Source organism: Triticum dicoccoides, chromosome 5A (genome assembly GCF_002162155.2).
Source record: "Triticum dicoccoides isolate Atlit2015 ecotype Zavitan chromosome 5A, WEW_v2.0, whole genome shotgun sequence".
NCBI classification, from domain to species: domain Eukaryota; kingdom Viridiplantae; phylum Streptophyta; class Magnoliopsida; order Poales; family Poaceae; genus Triticum; species Triticum dicoccoides.
Genome location: NC_041388.1, coordinates 300,607,772 through 300,631,026, shown reverse-complemented (window position 1 = coordinate 300,631,026; position 23,255 = coordinate 300,607,772).

Genomic DNA, 23,255 nt, shown 5'->3' with positions numbered 1-23,255 from the left:
CCAGGTTGTTGGGTCGAGGAGTTACCTTCCGTGTTATGGAGCATTAATACCACCCCAACAGGTCTACGGGTTATACGCCTTTTTCATGGTTTATGGAGCAGAGGCAGTTCTCCCTAGTGACATCCATCATGACTCGCCCCGCATGGCGGCTTATGTTGAAGCTGACAATGAAAAAGCACGTCAGGAAGCACTTGACCTGTTAGATGAAGAGCGTGACATCGCAGTAGCTCGTTCGGCGATTCACCAGCAAGATCTGCGCCGTTACCATAGCCGCCGGGTTAAAACTAGAACTTTTCAAGAAGGCGATCTGGTGCTCCGGCTCATCCAGGATCAGACCGATATGCACAAGTTATCCCCACCTTGGGAAGGACCCTTTGTGGCCAGCAAGAATTTAAACAACGGGTCATATTACCTTATCGATGTTCCAGACCACAAGGACTCACGCACGTCGGAGGAGGAGACCCGTCGGCCCTGGAATATCGCTCAGCTTAGGCCATACTACACTTGAGCCACAGGCTCTCCTTATGTACATATTTAGACAATGTATATATTATGATTGATATAATAAACCGGCATCCTTGCTAAAGCGGGGCCTCTGTCGTTCTTTTAAACGAGTTTTTGATCCGGCTATCAAGCCCATATCATAAGAGCACAACTCTGGTTACTTCTGTAATCGGCTATCAAGCCCATATCATAAGAGCACAGCTCTGGTTACTTCGGTAATCCGGCTATCAAGCCCATATCATAAGAGCACAGCTCTGGTTACTTCGGTAATCCGGCTATCAAGCCCATATCATAAGAGCACAGCTTTGGTTACTTCGGTAATCCGGCTATCAAGCCCATATTATAAGAGCACAGCTCTGGTTACCTTGGTAATCCGACTATCAAGCCAATATTATAACTTCATATGAGCATAGCTCTGGTCTATTAGAGGCTTAATGCGGGATTAAAGGGACCAAAGAGAGTTTGTTGCACAACACTGCTCAAACATAGGTACCCCTTGGGCACAACCCACATAATCACTTGGGGGCTTGGTCGTATTCAAACAATAGCTACACCTCTTGATTGGCATAAGGCCACCAGGGAAATCACTTGGGGGCTTGGTCCTATTCGAACCATAACTACACCTCTTGATAGGCGTAAGGCCACTAGGGAAATCACTTGGGGGCTTGGTCATATTCGAACCATAGCTACACCTCTTGATGGGCATAAGGCCACCAGGGAAATCACTTGGGGGCTTGGTCGTATTCAAACCATAGCTACACCTCTTGATAGGCATAAGGCCACCAGGGAAATCATTTGGGGGCTTTGGTCGTATCCGAACCATAGCTTAAACCCTCTAGACCAGTGCAACACCACAATTGTGACCATTTGAATTTTTTCTTGATTTATTCGGTTTATAATGCTTTATGAGTATTATTTATCTTTGCCTGGCCTTTGACTATAAGTCGCCAGCAAGCAGAAACTACTGTCCGGTGTTTATTGATCTGGCCTGGGCCCGTTCATAAACCGGCCGACAGATGATGATTACCAGTATTCAAGTGATGGGTTATCACCCTTATTATACCGGCTTGCTAAACCAGCAGGGTGATAAAATATCACAGGTATTGTATGTCTTGCATTATATATGGCTATTTTTATGCCTAGCCATGGTTATAGGCTATGTTGTTGGGCAAGATAACCCGCCTAGGAGAACACCTCTAGGACATTTTTTATTAATTGCGGGAGCAGATTCCATGGTGCAAAAGTATCATAAGTAGACATAGCATATATTAAACATGGCGGATTAACAGTGTCATGCAAAAGAAATATGCATGATGGCATAGCAGACCAAGCGTTTATCTTAGCCTATTACAAGGCGGTTCGATGCCCATAAGAACAAATGTTTCAAACAAATCTTGTAGAGAGAAGAAGCTAAAGTGGTTGCCGGTTTATGAATCTTGATCAAGCTGGCTTGAAGGTTGTGGGTCATCCTGGGCCAGTTCACCCTCCTCTTCTCTACCCAGAAGTCATTAGTTGACCAATCGATCCTAGTTAAGGCTCTGAATATAGCTTCATCACTTATAAGTGAGGAAGGGTCAACATCAAGAGCATAAGTATGCTTACGGATCGGTGGAATAAGATCCGGAGCGTTGCAACTTGGCGGATTAACCTTCTTGTTGTTGTCATCATAAATAGCCTGATAATGTGACATATCAGTTTCTTCAGCCAATTTGCTAGCCAGTGGACGCATCTCCCTTGTCAAATCTATGTGGTCATCATTATCAAAGTCTAATCCGTTCTCTTTTATGCTAGGATAGCCCTTTCCAAGATCGGCCGAATCAAGATCAGAGATCTAGGCTTTGGCTCGCGTCAACGCGGTAAGAGCACCCGCCCTGGCAGCCGATTTCTTTAGTTCATCAATCCGGGCAGGCATCACAGCTAGCCTTACCAATGTATCTTTGATCAAAGTTGGGGGCGGTTTATTATGAGAAGCTGTGCAGATGACCCGTTGTATGCCGGTATATAGTTGTTCTATAAAGGTATAGGCAGCCTTTAGACTTTGACACATGTCTAAGCCTAGATGAGCCACACGACTCCCTGCATTGACAAAATTGGTAAACCCGCAGTCTATTTGATAATACATGTTTACGGTTTGTGAAGATGATTACTCACCAAAGACAGCAGTAGTCATGGAAGTTATTTGCCGCTTTAAGCCAGTTAATTCCTCCACGACCGGATTAAGGGCCGCTTCAGCATCCTCAGCCATCTTCAGCAGAGTGGCTTTCTCTGTATCCCAGCCCGCCCGCTCACACTTAAAGTTCTCTTTTAGCTTTTCCATAGCTGCTAAAGCATTGGTCAGCTCTTCTTTGGCCTTGGAAGTCTCGGCTTGTTGAGTTTTGATATTCTCTTGAAGGTCGGTGACTTGGGATTCCTTTTTGCTAAGCTCAGCCTACAAGAGGTATGCAATTTTTAAGTTGGCAGTTTACATTTGAAGTCCCAAGCACATGACAAGTCATACACTTGGCACTTGGGGGCTAATGGCTATTGTTTCTTCTCTAAAAATATTACAAAGTCCCAAGCACATGACAAGTCATATACTTGGCACTTGGGGACTAATGCATATTTGCTCAAGTTAAAGACTATGGATTTTGCTGCAATCAATCAACTTGGTGGTTCATCGGTTTACACAGATTTGTACATGAATGTTGAGTTTGATAAATAAGCCCCGGTTCATCTTGAAAAGATAAACTGGTCCTTAGGGGGTACACAGGGAAGGTTGAAGTATTTTCTACAAAGTCCCGGCTTATATCAGTACTATAAACCGGCCCTTGGGGACTACTGGAGCTGGTAGCCTAAACTGGTTATAAGAGAAGAGTAACGATGCAGAAATCAGGAGTGTTTACCTCATATCGCTCCTTCATCATATTCAATAATTTGGCTTCATAATCATGGCTGGTATACAGCTGGTTTAAAAACCCAAAGTGGATATCTTGGGCGCTGAGATGGGCATAGATTTCCAGGTCCACTTTCCACTTGCCCTTGTCTATGGCATAAAATTCCTCTTTGGCGCTATGTTTTGACAGAGTAGTGGGGTTGCCGGGGGCTGTATAGCTAACGCCAGTAATGACAACATCATCCGTTTTATCATCAGCAGCTTTGGTTGGACTTGGCGGGTTGTCATCATGGGTCATCGGATCAATTTCCACTTGCTCAACAAAGGTGTCATGGTCTTGTGCTGGCGGATCATCAAGGACAGCATCAGTATTTTGTTCAGATGGTTTTGGAGTCTTTTCCGGGTCAGCTGTTGTATCTTCATCAGCCGGTTTATTTAATTTGGCCCTTTTGCTGGGTTTGGCCTTGGCTATGAAATGAATGGAACTAAAAGTTAGCATATTAAGTAGGCACAAGGTGTAAAGAGTTAGTTTTAATATGCTCACCCAGGAACATATGTAAGAGGTGGAAGTTGTGTCCTTGTTAACTCGCCAGACGATGAATGAGATGTTCCTTGATAGTTTGAGTCAGATGGATTAAGAGGTTGCCGAAAATAACCTGCCTTGGGATAAGACGTGTCAGGAGTAGGTGAAACCTCTAGGCGGCATTTACGAACCGGCGTGTTCGGTAAACCGGACGAAGTAACCACCTGGCCACTATGCCGGGTTGTGCGACGAGCTTCATGTTGCTTTTTCTTCAAAAGAAAGTTTGGATCCAGATAAGCTAGAGGGTGTGAAAATTTTACTTTCTGGTTTGCTTGACGGGTTTTCTGTGTTGGCAGAGGATCTGAACCGGAGGAAAGAATAATTACCTCTACATCATCAGCCCGGCTAGCCTCAGTGTCATCCTGATAATGGTCATTGTCAATGAGGTGTATGAAAAAGGAACCAAGAGAGTCAAGTTCTACCTCTGATTCCAGGTTATCAAGATCCTCGTCGATATTCAACTCAGTGGACTCGACAGTTTTCTTCTTGGCAGGCCGTTTGATGACCTTTGTCTTGGGGCGAGGTGTCTTGGCCGGTTTATCCTAAGCTTTCTTCTTCCAGAATGGGTCATCACCATGTTATAATATTGACAAAGGTTATAAGGAGGGGTTAAGAGTATTAGGTTAAAAAAGGGGTTATGCAATTCTTACAGCTGGCGGTTTATTTGAAACACAGAAGGGACTAAGCCCTATTTTACGGCAGACAGCCACCGGTTCATCCAGTATCTTTTTGACAGCTTCAGTGATTTCAGCGTCAGTTAACTGAATTTCAGTGTGCTGTTGAGGGTCTTTTAAATCCCATGTGTACTCGCACATTAAACCGGGGCGACGGCTTAAAGGCAAAATGCCCCAAGATATCCAGCAACGAACAAAGTCCAGGCCTGTTAAACCATTAGCCACAAAGGCTCTGAGCTTTGCAAGCTGTGGTGCATATTTGACTCATTCTTTTGCAGTCAGCCTTTGGGGAAATGGATGTGTATTGGTAAGACAGTGAGCACGATAACCTGGTAGAGGATTCTCGTCGTTTGGGGACGTATCTTTGCAATGGAACCAAGTCTGGTTCCAATCCTTGGGGTGACTGTGATGCTTGGCGCGAGGGAAGCTGACATATTTCCTTTTCTGAATTGAAACACCGCCAAGTTCAGTATTGGGTCCATCTGTAAATTCAGTATGGCGGTTTAAATAGAAGAAGTCTCTGAACAGTTCAATGGTCGGTTCTTCTTAGAGATAAGCCTCGCAAAACACTTGAAAATTACAAATATTGGACACAGAGTTAGGTCCAATATCTTGCGGGTGGAGTTGGAAGCTAGCAAGTAGATCACGAATTTTTTTGATCCAGGAGGTTTAAAACCGTGTCTCAGATGATCAACAAACACAACTATTTCACCATCTTTGGGCTCAGGAGGATTTTCTGGACCGGGAGCTCTCTAATGGATTTCACTCTGTTTGGGTAAAGCGCCAGTTGCAACACATCCATTCATATCTTCTTCCGTAATCCAAGATGGAACCCAGTTGCAGGCATAAAAAGACTTGGTCATTTCTTTGACAACCTGAAGGAAGGTTTGTGCCGCTTTAAGATTCATGGTTGACAAGCATAAAGCATTGCAGGTTAAGAGATGGAAAGTGTTAAAGCATGCAAAATTATTAAACCAGGTATTTGTGTTGTCAGAAGTACAATCATAAGCGATTGGCGGTTTAAAGAAGGGACTAATGGTATCTGGCGGGTTATCATTTTCTAAAGTTAAACCGCCTATGTTGATATTGAAGGTACAGATCTGAAATAACTAAGTGATGGAAAAACAAGTTTCACAAGTTGGCACTATAATTTTGGATCTATCACGGGTCAGAAAATGAAACTTTATTCAGACCTAAATATGGTTACCGAAGCAGTCCATAAAGGTTCAGATTGGAGTCTCTACTTAAACGAGATGCATTGATGAAAAAAGAAGGATTATGGCCATCACTATACAGGTTGAATATCGAGGTTTGAATCAAATAGCCACCGTGCAGTGATGAACACTGACGAACACCAATGAACGCTCAAAACCTAAAGGCAGATCTACGATGGAGGAAAGGAAAGCTTACTGGTTCTGAGGGAACGACGGAGAGGCGCTGCGAGTTTCTGATGCGTTCAGGGTGATGCAGCGGCTAAGGTCGAAGCAAAGGCGAAGTCTGACGGCAGCGGCAGAGTCGAAGCACTGGTGCGACGCGAGGAAGACGATGGGACGAAGAGGCACGAGGGGAAAAAGTAAAATGACCCCCAACCCTATTTATAAGGTGAATGGATAAGTGGCACGCGCAAGAACCGAGGAGGTCAAAAAACAGATCTGTACATATACAGACGCCTCGATGTTTGGAGGTTCATTAAAGGAGATGCATTAAAAGATTTGGGTTCTGTGTAAAGTTAATAGGGGATGACGTCATGGCGGGTTATCATGGTCTGGAAGATGACGTCACGACAGTTTACAAGATTTTTGTGAAGATATTGGAGAAGGAATTTTTCTAAGTGCTGAAGATTGACATGAACATGTTCAAATCAATTTGGGGCCTAATGTTGGGGATATAACTATTGAGTATAAACCGCCCAGGACGGGCCGGATTATACTCATAGTGAGTTGTTCCTGTCATAGCCCACGAGGACAAGGAGTACGGTGCTTTGCGAAGGAGAGCTAACAAGAGGGCCCAAGGCCCAAAGGCGGATTATGATCCATAGGTATAAACCGCCATAAGATGTATAACTTGTGTTGTAAGATAAGAAAAGGTAGAAACCGAGCCGGACACGCTTATGAGCCGGCCGAGACTCTGTAAACCGCCGGGCATCAACCTATGTATATAAAGGGACGACCTAGTGACGGTTTAGGGACAAGAAATAAGAGATCGAGAGCCGGGTCAAGCATATTCGATCCCCGTTCATCGAAGCCCTAGCAATATGCTACCTCTTGAGCACTGCGTTGGTTTTCCCTTGAAGAGGAAAGGGTGATGTAGTAAAGTAGTGTAAGTATTTCCCTTAGTTTTCGAGAACCAAGGTATCAATCCAGTAGGAGATCACGCTCGAGTCCCACGCACCTACACAAACAAATAAGAACCTCGCAACCAACGCGATAAAGGGGTTGTCAATCCCTTCACGGTCACTTACAAGAGTGAGATCTGATAGATATGATAAGATAATATTTTTGGTATTTTTATGAGAAAAAGAAATAAAGATGCAAAGTAAAATAAACGGCAATAGAAATAGCTAAGTGTTGGAAGATTAATATGATGGAAGATAGACCCGGGGACCATAGGTTTCACTAGTGGCTTCTCTCAAGAGCATAAGTATTACGGTGGGTAAACGAATTACTGTCGAGCAATTGATAGAATTGAGCATAGTTATGAGAATATCTAGGTATGATCATGTATATAGGCATCACATCCGTGACAAGTAGACCGTAACGATTCTGCATCTACTACTATTACTCCACAATTCATCGGATCTCGACAAACACACCGCAAAAGAAGATTACATCGAATAGATCTCCAAGAAGATCGAGGAGAACTTTGTATTGAGATACAAAGAGAGAGAAGAAGCCATCTAGCTAATAACTATGGACCCAAAGGTCTGAGGTAAACTACTCACACATCATCAGAGAGGCTATGGTGTTGATGTAGAAGCCCTCCATGATCAATGCCCCCTCCGGTGGAGTGCCGGAAAAGGCCCCAAGATGGGATCTCTCGGGTACAGAAGGTTGCGGCGGTGGAAATAGGGTTTTGGCTCCGTATATGATGTTTCCAGGGTATATGGGTATATATAGGAGGAAGAAGTACGTCGGTGGACCAACAAGGGGCCCACGAGGCTGGAGGGTGCGCCTGGGGGAGGTGGGCGCGCCCCCTACCTCGTGCCTTCCTCGTTGATTGCTTTACGTAGAGTCCAAGTCCTCTGGATCACATTTGTTCTGAAAATCACGTTCCCGAAGGTTTCATTCCGTTTGGACTTAGTTTGATATCCTTTTCCTTCGAAACACTGAAATAGGCAAAAAACAGCAATTTTAGTTGGGCCTCCGGTTAATAGGTTAGTCCCAAAATAATGTAAAAGTGTATAATAAAGCGCATTAAACATCCAAAACAGAATATAATATAGCATGGAACAATCAAAAATTATAGATACGTTGGAGACGTATCAAGCATCCCCAAGCTTAATTCCCGCTCGTCCTCGAGTAGGTAAATGATAAAAACAGAATTTTTGATGTGGAATGCTACTCAGCATAATTTTCAATGTAATTCTCTTATTTTTGGTATGAATATTCAGATCCGAAAGATTCAAGACAAAAGTTTAATATTGACATAAAAATAATAATACTTCAAGCATACAAACTAAGCAATTATGTCTTCTCAAAATAACATGGCCAAGGAAAGTTATCCCTACAAAATCATATAGTCCGGCTATGCTCTATCTTATCACACAAAATATTTAAATCATGCACAACACCGATGACAAGCCAAGAAATTGTTTCATACTTTTGATGTTCTCAAACTTTTTCAATCTTCACGCAATACATGAGCGTGAGCCGTGGACATAGCACTATATGAGGAATAGAATGGTGGTTGTGGAGAAGACAAAAAAGGAGAAGATAGTATCACATCAACTAGGCGTATCAACGGGCTATGGAGATGCCCATCAATAGATATCAATGTGAGTGAGTAGGGATTGCCATGCAACGGATGCACTAGAGCTATAAGTATATGAAAGGTCAACAAAAGAAACTAAGTGGGTGTGCATTCAACTCGCTTGGTCATGAAGACCTAGGGCATTTTGAGGAAGCCCATCATTGGAATATACAAGCCATGTTCTATAATGAAAAATTCCCACTAGCATATGAAAGTGATATCATAGGAGACTCTCGATCATGAAGATCATGGTGCTACTTTGAAGCACAAGTGTGGAAAAAGGATAGTAGCATTGTCCCTTCTCTCTTTTTCTCTCATTTTTTATTTGGGCCTTCTCTCTTTTTTTTGCTTTTGGCCTCTTTTCTTTCTTTCATTTTCCCCGGGAGTCTCATCCTGACTTGTGGGGGAATCATAGTCTCCATCATCCTTTCCTCACATGGGACAATGCTCTAATGATGATCATCACAATTTTATTTTCTTACAACTCAAGAATTATAACTCGATACTTAGAACAAAATATGACTCTATGTGAATGCCTCCGGCGGTGTACCGGGATATGCAATGAATCAAGAGTGACATGTATAAATATTATGAACGGTGGCTTTGCCACAAATACGATGTCAACTACATGATCTCGCAAAGCAATTATGACAGTGATGAAGCATGTCATGGTAAACGAAACGGTGGTAAGTTGCATGGCAATATATCTCGGAATGGCTATGGAAATGCCATGGTAGGTAGGTATGGTGGCTGTTTTGAGGAAATTATATGGTGGGTGTATGATACCGGCGAAAAGTGCGCGATATTAGAGAGGCTAGCAATGGTGGAAGGATGAGAGTGTGTATAATCCATGGACTCAACATTAGTCATAACGAACTCATATACATGTTGCAAAAATCTACAAGTTATCAGAGCAAAATATTATGCGCATGCTCCTAGGGGGATAGATTGGTAGGAAAAGACCATCGCTCATCCCTGACCGCCACTCATAAGAAAGACAGTCAATAAATAAATCATGCTCCGACTTCATCACATAACAGTTCACCATACGTGCATGCTACGGGAATCACAAACTTTAACACAAGTATTTCTCAAATTCATAACCACTCAACTAGCATGACTCTAATATCACCATCTTCATATCTCAAAACAATTATCAAGCATCAAACTTCTCATAGTATATATTCAACACACTCATAAGATTATTTTTTACTAATCTTGGATACCTATCACGTTAGGACTAATTTTTATGATTAAAGCAAATTACCATGCTGTTTTGTAGGACTCTCAAAATAATATAAGTGAAGCATGAGAGAACAATAGTTTCTATAAAACAATTCCACCACCGCGCTCTAAAATATATAAGTGAAGCACTAAAGCAAAAACTATATAGCTCAAAAGATATAAGTGAAGCACATAGAGTATTCTAATAAATTCCGAATCATGTGTGTCTCTCTCAAAAGGTGTGTACAGCAAGTATGAATGTGGTAAACTAAAAAATCAAAGACTCAAATCATACAAGATGCTCCAAGCAAAACACATATCATGTGGTGAATAAAAATATAGCTCCAAGTAAAGTTACCGATGGACGAAGACGAAAGAGGGGATGCCTTCCGGGGCATCCCCAAGCTTAGGCTTTTTGGTATCCTTGTATTTCACCTTGGGGTGCCATGGGAATCCCCAAGCTTAGGATCTTGCCACTCCTTGTTCCATAATCCATCAAATCTTTACCCAAAACTTGAAAACTTCATAACACAAAACTCAACAGAAAATCTCATGAGCCCCGTTAGCGAAAGAAAAGAAAACACCACTTCAAGGTATTGTATTTAACTCATTCTTTATTTATATTGGTGTTAAACCTACTGTATTCCAACTTCTCTATGGTTTATAAACTCTTTTACTAGCCATAGATTCATCAAAATAAGCAAACAACACACGAAAAACAGAATCTGTCAAAAACAGAACGGTCTGTAGTAATCTGTAATTAACGCAAACTTCTGGAACCCCAAACATTATAAAATAACTTTCCAGACGTGAGGAATTTATCTATTAATCATCTGCAAAAATAATTAACTAAATAGAACTTTACAAATAAAAATGGCAGCAATTCTCGTGAGCGATAAAGTTTCTGTTTTTTACGGCAAGATCAAAAAGACTTTCCCCAAGTCTTCCCAACGGTTCTACTTGGCACAAACACTAATTAAACACAAAAAACACAACCAAAACAGAGGCTAGATATATTATTTATTACTAAACAGAAGCAAAAATCAAGGAATAAAAAAAATTGGGTTGCCTCCCAACAAGTGCTATCGTTTAACGCCCTTAGCTAGGCATAAAAGCAAGGATAGATCTAGGTATTGCCATCTTTGGTAGGAAATCCATAAGTGGATCTCATAATAGATTCATAAGGTAATTTTATTTTTTTCTAGGGAAGTGTTCCATGCCTTTCCTTAATGGAAATTGGAATCTAATATTCCCTTCCTTCATATCAATAATTGCACCAATCGTTCTAAGGAAAGATCTACCAAGAATAATAGGACATGAAGGATTGCAATGTATGTCAGGAACAATGAAATCTACGGGCACATAGTTCCTATTTGCAACAATAAGAACATCATTAATTCTTCCCATAGGTTTCTTAATAGTGGAATCTGCAAGGTGCAAGTTTAAAGAACAATTATCAAATTCACGGAATCCCAGCAAATCACATAAAGTTTTCGGAATCGTGGAAACACTAGCACCCAAATCACACAAAGCATAGCATTCATGATCTTTAATTTTAATTTTAATAGTAGCTTGCCACTCATCATAAAGTTTTCTAGGGATAGAAACTTCCAACTCAAGTTTTTCTTCATATGATTGCATCAAAGCATCAACGATATGTTTAGTGAAAGCTTTATTTTGACTATAAGCATGAGGAGAATTAGCACGGATTGCAACAAGGAAATACAATCTATCAAAGAGAAATTATCATAATTAAATTCCTTGAAATCCAAAAATAGTGGGTTCATTGATATCTAAAGTTTTGACCTCTTCAATCCCACTTTTACCAATTTTTGCATCAAGATCTAAAAACTCCGAATTTTTAGAACGCCTTCTAGGTAAAGGTGGCTCATCTTCAGTCCCATCATTATCAAGATTCATACTGCAAAACAAAGATTTAATAGGATACACATCAATAACTTTTAGATCTTCATCTTTATTTTCATAGAAACTAGAAGAACACGCTTTCACAAAGCAATCTTTCTTAGCACGCATCCTAGCGGTTCTTTATTTGCACTCATCAATGGAAATTCTCATGGCTTTGAGATACTCATTGATATCATGCTTAGGTGGAATAGATCTAAGTTTCAAAGAATCAACATCAAGAGAAATTGTATCAACGTTCCTAGCCAATTCATAAACCTTAAGCAATTTTTCTTCAAGCAAAGCATTGAAATTCTTTTGCGAATTCATAAACTCCTTAAAACTAGTCTAAAATTCAGAGGGCATATTATTAAAATTTCCATAAGAATTGTTGTAGTAAATACCATAATTATTAGAGGAATTACTAGGGAACGGCCTAGGATTAAAGTTTCCTCTATACGCGTTGTTACCAAAATTATTACTACCAACAAAATTCACATCCATAGGTTCATTATTATTCTCAATCAAGGTAGACAAAGGCATATCATTAGGATCAGAGGAAACACTCTTATTAGCAAAAAAAATCATAAGTTCATCCATCTTTCCACTCAAAACATTAATTTCTTCTATCGCATACACTTTTTTACTAGTAGATCTTTCGGTGTGCCATTGAGAATAATTAACCACAATATTGTCTAGGAGTTTAGTATCTTCTCCTAAAGTGATTTCCATAAATGTGCCGCCTGCATCCGAATCTAAAAGATTTCTAGAAGCAAAATTCAATCCGGCATAAATTTGTTGTATAATCATCCAAAGATTCAAACCATGTGTAGGGCAATTACGTATCATTAATTTCATCCTCTCCCAAGCTTGTGCAACATGTTCATGATCAAGTTGCTTAAAATTCATAATATCATTTCTAAGAGAGATGATCTTAGCGGGAGGAAAATACTTAGAGGTAAAAGCATCTTTGCACCTATTCCATGAATCAATACTATTTTTAGGCAAAGACGAAAACCAAGCTTTAGCACGATCTCTAAGGGGAAAAGTAAATAGCTTCAATTTAACAATATCATTGTCCACATATTTCTTCTTTTGCATATCACACAAATCGACAAAGCTATTTAGATGGGTAGCGGCATCTTCACTAGGAAGGCCGGCAAATTGATCTTTCATGACAAGATTCAACAAAGCATCATTAATTTCACAAGATTCAGCATCGGTGAGAGGAGCAATAGGAGTGCTAAGAAAATCATTGTTGTTGGTATTGGAAAAGTCACATAGTTTAGTATTGTACTGAGCCATCATGACAAGCAAGCAATCCAACACACGAGCAAACAAGAAGCAAGCAAAAAAGGCAAACGGAAAAAGAGAGGGCGAATAAAACGGCAAGGGTGAAGTGTGGGTGAGGAAAACGAGAGGCAAATGGCAAATAATGTAATGCGAGGGATAAGAGTTTGTGATGGCTACTTGGTATGTCTTGACTTGTGCGTAGACTCCCCGGCAACGACGCCAGAAATGGCTCGTTGCTGGGAGTCAAATCTTGACTTGACTTGGCACGAATCTCCCTGGCAATGGCGCCAGAAATCCTTCTTGATACCTCTTGAGCTTGCGTTGGTTTTCCCTTGAAGAGGAAAGGGTGATGCAACACAGTAGCATAAGTATTTCCCTCAGTTTTGATAACCAATGTATCAATCCAGTAGGAGATAGCACACAAGTCACCTAGTACCTGCACAAACAAAAAAGAACCTCGCAACCAACGTGATAAAGGGGTTGTCAATCCCTTCACGGTCACTTACGAGAGTGAGATCTGATAGATATAATAAGATAATATTTTTGGTATTTTTATGATAAAGAGAAATAAAGATGCAAAGTAAAATAAACGGAAATAGAAACAACTAAGTGTTGGAATATTAATATGATGGAAGATAGACCAGGGGGGCATAGGTTTCACTAGTGGCTTCTCTCAAGAGCATAAGTATTACGGTGGGTAAACGAATTTCTATCGAGCAATTGATAGAATTGAGCATAGTTATGAGAATATCTAGGTATGATCATGTATATAGGCATCACGTCCGTGACAAGTAGACCAAAACGATTCTGCAACTACTACTATTACTCCACACATCGACCGCTATCCAGCATGCATCTAGAGTATTAAGTTCATAAGAACAGAGTAATGCTTTAAGTAAGATGACATGATGTAGAGGGATAAACTCATGCAATATGATATAAACCCCATCTTTTTATCCTCGATGGCAATAATACAATACGTTCCTTGCTGCCCCTGCTATCACTGGGAAAGGACACCAAGATTGAACCCAAAGCTAAGCACTTCTCCCATTGCAAGAAAGATCAATCTAGTAGGCCAAACCAAACTGATAATTCGAAGAGACTTGCAAAGATAACCAATAATACATAAAAGAATTCAGAGGAGATTCAAATATTGTTCATAGATAAACTTGATCATAAACCCACAATTCATCGGATCTCGACAAACACACCGCAAAAGAAGATTACATCGAATAGATCTCCAAGAAGACCGAGGAGAACTTTGTATTGAGATCCAAAGAGAGAGAAGAATCCATGGACCCAAAGGTCTGAGGTAAACTACTCACACATCATCGGAGAGGCTATGGTGTTGATGTAGAAGCCCTCCGTGATCAATGCCCCCTCCGGTGGAGCACCGGAAAAGGCCCCAAGATGGGATCTCACGAGTACAGAAAGGTTGCGGTGGTGGAAATAGGGTTTGGCTCCGTATCTGATGTTTCCAGGGTATATTGGTATATATAGGAGGAAGAAGTACGTCGGTGGAGCAACAAGGGGCCCACGAGGGTGGAGGGCGCACCTGGGGGAGGTGGGCGCGCCCCCTGCCTCGTGCCATCCTCGTTGATTGCTTTACGTAGACTCCAAGTCCTCGGGATCACGTTTGTTCCAAAAATCACGTTCCCGAAGGTTTCATTCCGTTTGGACTCCGTTTGATATCCTTTTCCTTCGAAACACTGAAATAGCCAAAAAACAACAATTTGGGTTGGGCCTCCGGTTAATAGGTTAGTCCCAAAAATAATATAAAAGTGCATAATAAAGCCCATTAAACATCCAAAACAGAATATAATATAGCATGGAACAATAAAAATTATAGATACGTTGGAGACATATCACAATACCAACTACAAACTGGACTAGGCTTTTACCTTCATCGTAAGGGGCCGAACCAGTATAAACTCCCGTGTCCTTTGTCCTGTTTAACCCCTTTAAGCTAACCTCAACGCGATGGCCTCACGACTAAGTCCTCACACTAGGACATCTGTCGTGACGTTTCCACGACACCTTGGCACCTCTTTCCATGAGGCACTATGCAGAAGATGATGGTGCAGGTTCGAAAGTCATTGTTTTGAGTGCATCCTTGAAATCCTCAAACCAGGGACCATGACAAGTTCGGTGACCTTCATACACGTCAGAGATTCGGTCCCACATAAGCTTCGCATTGCAGAGATGCATAATGAGCCTGGACTAATTTCTGGATAGGCAAGAATGGATAATGTCCTTCGCCATGATGTCAAGTCGAGTGTACTTGCGAATATCATCAGCATCCGCCATCTTGCATAGATCGGTAAGGCCAATCTCAGTGACGGTCCATAGTTTGTTGTTCATTGCCATGAGGCGCTTCCTCATTATGCCCTTCCACTTGAGATAATCATGACCGTCAAAGATGGGGCATGACACTTTCTTCATTCCTGCGGTCAACATAACTAAAACTCCATGTGGTTAAACCAAAATCACATAGAACAAGGGAGTACCTTGCTCTGATACCAATTGAAAGTGCGTTATATCGATTAGAGGGGGTGAATAGGCGATTTTTATAAATTCATCACTGAGGAAATTCAAGGTGAGGAATTTCCTAAGTCACGAACTACTTGCATCAGAATAAGTACTTAGGTGCATGCATAGCAGAGCAGTAGCATAGTCATCATGATGAAATGAAACAAGCATAGAGCACAAGTAGCGTGTAAACAGGATAAGCAGGCTAAAGACAAAGTGACAGAATAATTAGGGTTGAGGAAATTGAGAAAGTCTTCAGTCAAAGTCTTCAGACAGTAACGATCAAATACATCAACACATGAATGAGGAAATGAAAGGATTGAGGAAATAGAACCAGTAGCTTGGTGAAGACGATGATTTGGTAGACCAGTTCCAACTACTGTGATAGTGGTACGTCTGGTTGGAGCGGCTAGGTATTTAAACATAAGGACACACAGTCCTGAACACATTGTCCTCACTGTATTCTCCTTGAGCTAAGATCACACAGACCTCACCCAATCACTCGTGGTAAGTATTCAGGTGACTTCCAAACCTTCACAACCTCGGTCACTCGGTGATCCACAATTTCTTCTTGTATACTCTAGACCATGACGCCTAACCATCTGGAGGATGCACAGTCCTCAAAGGTAACAAGCATCGGTTCCACAAAGGAACAATCTCTTCGGTGATGCTCAATCACTTTGGGTTTGTAGGTGTTTGGGTTTGGGTTTTCTCACTTGATGATTTTCGCTCAAAGTCCTTGGAGGATGGGATGCTCTCAATGACAAGTGTCGGTTTCTCTCGGAGCAGCCAACCAACTAGTGGTTGTAGGGCGTGGCTATTTATAGCCTAGGGAGCAGCCCGACATGATAAGAATTAGGGTTGACGACATGGGCTCAGTATTTTCTTTAGAGCCATTATCCTCAGGTGCACAAGCATAATTTTCTTCAAGTTCTGGAATGACTTCTTCAGGAGATTCCTTGGTAGGAATGACATGCTCAGTAGCCTTGAACTTAATGGATTCCTCATGTGACATTTCATCTAGCACAGGAGGTAGGTGCCCTCTTTGCGAGCCGTTAGTTTCATCGAACCGCACATCTACAGTTTCAACAACCTTGTGATGAACAATGTTGAAGAATCTGTAGGTGTGTGAGTCCTTTCAGTAACCGAGCATAAAACCTTCATGTGCTTTCGGTGCAAATTTGGAATTGTGATGAGGATCTCTAATCCAGCATTTAGCACCGAAGACTTAGAAATAACTCACATTGGGTTTCTTGTCAGTGAGGAGTTCGTATGAGGTCTTTTTGAAGAATTTGTGAAGATATACCCTGTTGATGATGTGGCACGTAGTAGCAATTGCCTCAGGCCAGAAGCGAGGAGGCGTCTTGTATTCATAAAGCATAGTGCGAGCCATCTCAATGGGAGTCCTATTCTTGCGCTCCACGACGCCATTCTGCTAAGGAGTATAAGGAGCAGATAACTTGTGAGTAATACCAAGTTCATCAAGATAGTCATTAAGAGCAGTATTCTTGAACTCGGTCCCATTGTCACTCCAAATGTGCTTGATCTTCACACCAAAGTTTGTCGAAGCCCTCAAGGATAATCGTTTGAAGACTTCCTGCACTTCAGTTTTGTAAGTGATGATATGCACCCATGTGTAACGAGAATAGTCATCAACAATAAGAAAGCCATATAGAGATGTTGCATTTGTGAATGTGGCATAGTGAGTAGGGCGGAAGAGATCCATGTGAAGCAATTCAAATGGATGAGTTGTAGTCATGATAGTCTTCAAGGGATTCTTGGACTTGGTCATCTTTCCAACCTCACCAGCTCTACACAAATGGTCCTTGAGGAATTTGACACCCTCTATGCCAATGACGTGCTTCTTCTTCGCGAGTGTGTGTAAGTTCCTCATGCCAGCATGACCTAGTCGTCGATGCCATAACCAGCCTTCTGAAGCTTTTGCAAGTAGACATGTGGCAGGCTACTCTAGAGAAATCAACAACATACAAGTATCCTTTCCTAAAGCCTTCAAATACTTTGGAGTGGTCAGATTCCATGATCACAACGCAATGATATTTTCCAAACATAATGACCATATCAAGATCACAAAGCATTGAGACAGACATGAGGTTGAATCGTAAGGACTCGACAAGCATGCAGACTTTGTCCATGTGTCGATCATTTGAGATTGCAACCCTACCTAGACCCAATACCTTGATTTTGCCTTTGTCTGCGTAGGTGATATGATTTAGATGCAATGGAGATAAATCAGTGTCCATCAATAAGTTCTTGTCACCGGTCATGTGATTTGTACATCCACTGTCGAGGACCCACTCAGTAGCTTTGGGTTGATCGTCCTGCAGATGAATTAGTGCAACTTACGAACTCATATACTTCATCAGTGAAGAACATGACTTCAGAATTCATCTGTTTGAATTTCATCAAGCAGTACAACAGATATAGCAGTATAAGGACGTGAGAAATGAATATTCATTTCTTCATAGATTAGCTTGCACCCTTTCAAGCAAATTTAGGTCTCAAATTCATCAGACGTTCATGTTCGTCTAGAAACCTAACCCCGCATAAGAGATTAGTTCTTTTTTTCACCATCCACATCTGGAGGGGTGGCAAAGAGTTCATCATTCTGCAAGCTCCATAAGAGAAAGGTGGCATAGAAGCCAGTCCACTTTGTTTCATAGAAGAGGGGTTAGAGTAAGCATATGAATAGGCAGAGAAATTCTTCGAGGACTTATGAACATAATGATTTGAAGAATGATGCACATATTCATAGCCCTTAGGCTTTCCCTGCGAAACAGAAGTGTTATCACGATGATGTTCATATGAGGATTTGGATCCATATGAGGAATTTGATCCACGTGAGGAATTTGGTCCATATGAGGACTTGGATCCATATGAAGAATTCAAACCAGGGTTCCTTTTCTTCACAGGTGGTGTCATGATGACATTCACCTAAAGACTTTCAAGGCACCTTTTGGGAACCTAGGTTTTCTTCATTGGGGGACCATTCCTGTAGTTAGTTCCATCATATCTAGCAAATACTTCACCATTCTGATTTTTGAACAGTTTATTGTTGAAGTCAAATGACTCATCCGGAGAATATGAAGATTCACAAGTAAAACCAGATAAAGTGGATGGATCTACGGGAGGTCCCTTTGTAGCAACCCATGAGGTTTTGGGATACTGCTCAGGTTTCCAGTAGGTCCCATCAGCATTGATTTTACTATCAAAGGCAATACCCTCTTTCCTCGGGTTCCTGTTGAGGATCTGCTTTTTAAGCACACCAAAAAGAGCTTAATGCCATTTGAGGCTTTTGTACATGCCTGTCACAAATAGTTCCTTCAACCCTGCATTGTTAATGATACTTGTGGTATCCTTAGATGAGGAATTTGTCACCACAAAGACAGTTAAAGAATTTGCAGCAATAGAAGCATTTGAACTTTCAGGTGAAGAATTAGCAGATTCACATTCAATGCATTTCAAACATGGTGGAATGAATTCGTCCTAAGCAGAACTGATCTGTTGAGCAAATAATGAATCACGCTCCTTCTGAAGATCTTCAGAACTCACCCTTAGCTTCTCAAGATCTTGCTTTCTTTAAAGAAATTCATAAGAAAGTCTCTCATGATCAGCTAAGATATTTTTATGATAACTCTGAAGGTTATCAAACTTAGACTGAAGTCTCTGAAGATTATCAGTCAGAGTTTGAGTTCGATCCATTTCTTCACCCAATAGGTCATCGCTTTTGTCTAACATATTTTGAACCTTTTCAAAAGCCTGTTGTTGTTTCACAGCATCTTAGCAAGTTTAGAATAGCTAGGCTTGAGGTTTTCATCAAATTCACCTCACTTGATTCAGAGCAGGGATATTTGAGTAGCTTGGCACCTTTTGCCATGAAGCAATAGGTGGGAGCGTAGTCATCATCGACGTCATCAGCAGCGTTGGGAAGTCATTTTCCTCAGAGTTGAAGATGGACTTGCTGACGAAAGCAGTAGCGAGAGCTAGGCTAGCCACACCAAAGTCTGACTCCTTAGATGCCTCCTCTTCCTCATTTTCCTCAGATTCGGCTTCAGAGTCCATTTCCTTGACAATGAACGCCCGAGCCCTTTTGGAGCTGCTCTTCTTGTGAGATCAAGACTTTGAAGATTTTGACAATGAGGACTTTGAAGATTTCTTCTTCTTCTTCGAGTCATCATAACTGTCATCCTTGTGTTTCTTCTTCTTTGATTGCTTCTCCCACTGAGGACAAACAATAATGTAGTTGAAAGTGCGTTATATCGACTAGAAGGGGGGTGGGTGAATAGGCTATTTTTACAAATTCATCACTGAGGAATTTCTTGGTGAGGAAATTCCTAAGTCACGAATAACTAGCATCGAAATAAGTACTCATACACTACTAGGAAAAGGCATACTAGTGGCGCACCAGTTTTGCCTACTAATGGCGCACTACTGGTGCGCCACTAGTACCACGCCACTAGTATTATATACTAATGGCGCACCACTGGTGCGCCATTAGTATCTGGTATACTAATGGTGCACCACGCCGCGCACCATTAGTATAGACCAACATGCGCCATTAGGATGCCTCCCAGGGGGCCATATTTACCCATGTGCTTTGGCATACTAATGTCACACTATGGGGTGATGCGCCATTAGTATCCTTTGGCATACTTATGGCGCACTGTGTAGTGATGTGCCATTAGTATCGTTTGGCATACTAATGGCGCACTTTGAAGTGATGCGCCATTAGTATGAATATTAGGTTTTATTTTTTTTACTTTTCTGATTTTTGCACAGGTTACAAAATATATTATTGGACAGAATATAGACAGCACCACACAGCAACAGCAGATTCATCGAATACAATAGAAGATTAGTCTCCGAATACAATTCATCATATTAGTCTCCGAATTCAAAAGACCGAACAAAGATAGAACATTACAAGTCTCGAGACCGCGAGTATCGAGTTTGTCTTCACATTACAAGTCGATATCGATCATCTAAACTACCATCACATAGAAGAGAGCTGCGGTCATCACAATGAGCATCATCGCGATGAAACTGGTCTTCATCCGGTTCCTCCAACGCTCCCTCCCTCTCCCACCAGATAGCGGGCGTATCTAGATTCCACCTCCGCCCTAGTGGTGTACCCTTTGTAGCTGTTACCGCTGAAATGGTGAACCTGTCTCCGACACTCCTCCCAGTCGTCGTAGACTCCGGGAACCTTACCCTTGTACACGACATACGACGGCATCTCTATGCACAAGCCAAACAACAGACAATACATAAGCAATATATAAGTATGCAACAAAAGGATCGGAAGAGAAAAGCAAGACATTAATAGCACAATTCATGGTCCTACTAATAAATAGCATCGATTACATCTAAGTTGAACGACTGTCCAAACCAAAGAGACATACAATTCATTAAAGTTTAATTACAACATGAGCTGTCGGATTTCGGGTTCCGGCAAACCCTTGAGGTTCGAACACTGGGGTGCGCGCGGAGATTTCGCCTCCTACCTTCCTGCACCCCTTCGCCTCGCCAGGATCTAAACTAAGGAAAGAAAAACACAAGAGACACAGGGTTTATACTGGTTCGGGCCACCGTTGTGGTGTAATACCCTACTCCAGTGTGTGGTGTGGTGGATTGCCTCTTGGGCTGATGATGATGAACAATACAAGGAAGAACAGCCTCGCGAGGGTCTGTTCTTCGCTGGGGTGATGAACTGTTAGGAGGAGCTCAGTCACCTTTGTCTCTCTCTCTTTCTGATCTTCTCTCTCTCTATCTTTTTCTATGCCTCCCTCTCTCTCTCTCTCTCTTTCCGTCTCTCTCTTGCTCTGTGGGTGGCTGGTCCTATTTACAGAGGCCCTGGTCCTCTTCCCAAATATCGAGCGGGAAGGGAGCCAACAATGGCGGGCTAATTTGAAGGGGGACAACTAGTATCAACCATCCTGACAAAAGTAGTCTTCGCCTGCGCAAAGCTCTAGTGATGACGCCGTCTTGGGCTCCACAGTGACCTCCTTCTCGTAGTCCTCCTGGTCTTGGTCTCGTTGCACCGAAATGGCAACCTTTGCCTGATGCCTCGGTACTTCGCGGCTGCGCTTGCCCCCTTTGCACCAAAGAGGAAGGGAGGACGCTGTGCGGGCTGGCACCCGCCTGGCGCCCCCGATCGTCATGGATTGCGTCATGGGCACCTTGTGAGGTACCCCGCCTTGATCTCTCCGCCTCCTCGTGAGCCAGCCTGACGAGGCCGCGCCTGAGGAAGCTCCGCGTCGTCCGCCCCGCGAGGCTTGTCCCTCGTGAGGGTCTTGGGTTTGTGTTGGTGAAGATGGGCCGTGCTGGGCCCCCTTTTGAGCCACGCCGCGGGCCGCAAGCAGGCAAGTCTGGGGACCCCCGTTCCCAGAACACCGATAGTAGCCCCCGGGCCCAAGGCGCGCCCGGACTTGGCCGTGCGGGGAGGCGGAAGGGTAAGAGCGAAGCGCCGCGGGCCCTAAAAACCTGCGGCCTTGGGCACCGCGTGGCGGTTGGTTGGATGTGGGCGCCCTTGCAACCGCGCGAGTTGATAAAGGAGCGGCATCCACCTAGGCTTTGCTTCTTGCTTTCCCCGGTTGCTGCTCAGATCCCCTTTCTTGCGCCTCTCCTTCCTTCCTCCAAAATTTCCAGATCCACTCCGGCCGTGTGACCTAGGAAGCCATGGTGCCTTGTCAGCCCCCGGCCGTAGCTTGGTACTCGTCTGCCCTGGATCCGCCGAATGTGTCGGAGGCGAGCCTCGCCCGGTTGCGCCGGATGGCGACGGCGCGGGGCGTCAACGGGGCGAAGGTGTTCAAAGCTGGCTCCGCCACCCCTGAGGGTCAAGGGATCACCTTCTATCCGCTCTTCGTAAGTGCCATTGCTGCTGGCTTGGTGCCTCCCTTCTCCGAGTTCTTCTTCTCTGTCCTCCGCCACTATAAGCTACAAGCCTTGCATCTCCACCCCAACTCCGTCCTTCTCCTGGCGATCTTCGCCTATTACTGCGAGGCTCATGTAGGGGTGCAGCCTTCAATGGCCTTGCTGCGCCACTACTTCTACCTCCGGACCTCTCGTGGTACTGCTTCCGCGTGCACGAGCTTCATCACGTACGGTGGCCCCATTGCCATTTCGAACCCCGGGAAAAGGATTGAGGGCTTCAGGAACAAGTGGGTCTTGGTGGATGCTGGGCGCATCCACCCTCGGCTGATCTTGCCCACGGAGCAACCCACGAGCTCCAGCGATTGGGGTCGAGCGGAGCTCACGGACCCCCGCGCGAAGCTGATGTTGGAGAAGATGGACGCGGATCTGAGGCCGGCCAACATGGCGACGCAAAGCTGACCGGCGCGTTGCTGCTTAGGGAATTCCTGGAGCACCAGCTGGCCCCACTTCGGCAGTACTCACTTCCGATGTGGAGGCCCCGTCCGAGCCCCGCGGCCTTAGCCGACGGAGATCTGGCTGCTGTCCTCCAATCTCTGGTCGGGGGCGATGTGGCGAGGTTGGCGGGCGCTCCTATGCCCTTGTTCCTCCACGACGACTGGGAGCAGGTAGTGGAGTCCATGCCCGTCTTCAACGGGGATGGGCCCGTGCCCGTGGAAACTCCTGAGGAACCGGTGGACGTGCCCTCCGACGACTCTAGCGAAGAGGAGGAAGGAGGGGAGCGGGGAAAAGGGCCTGACTCCGAGGCGACTGACGG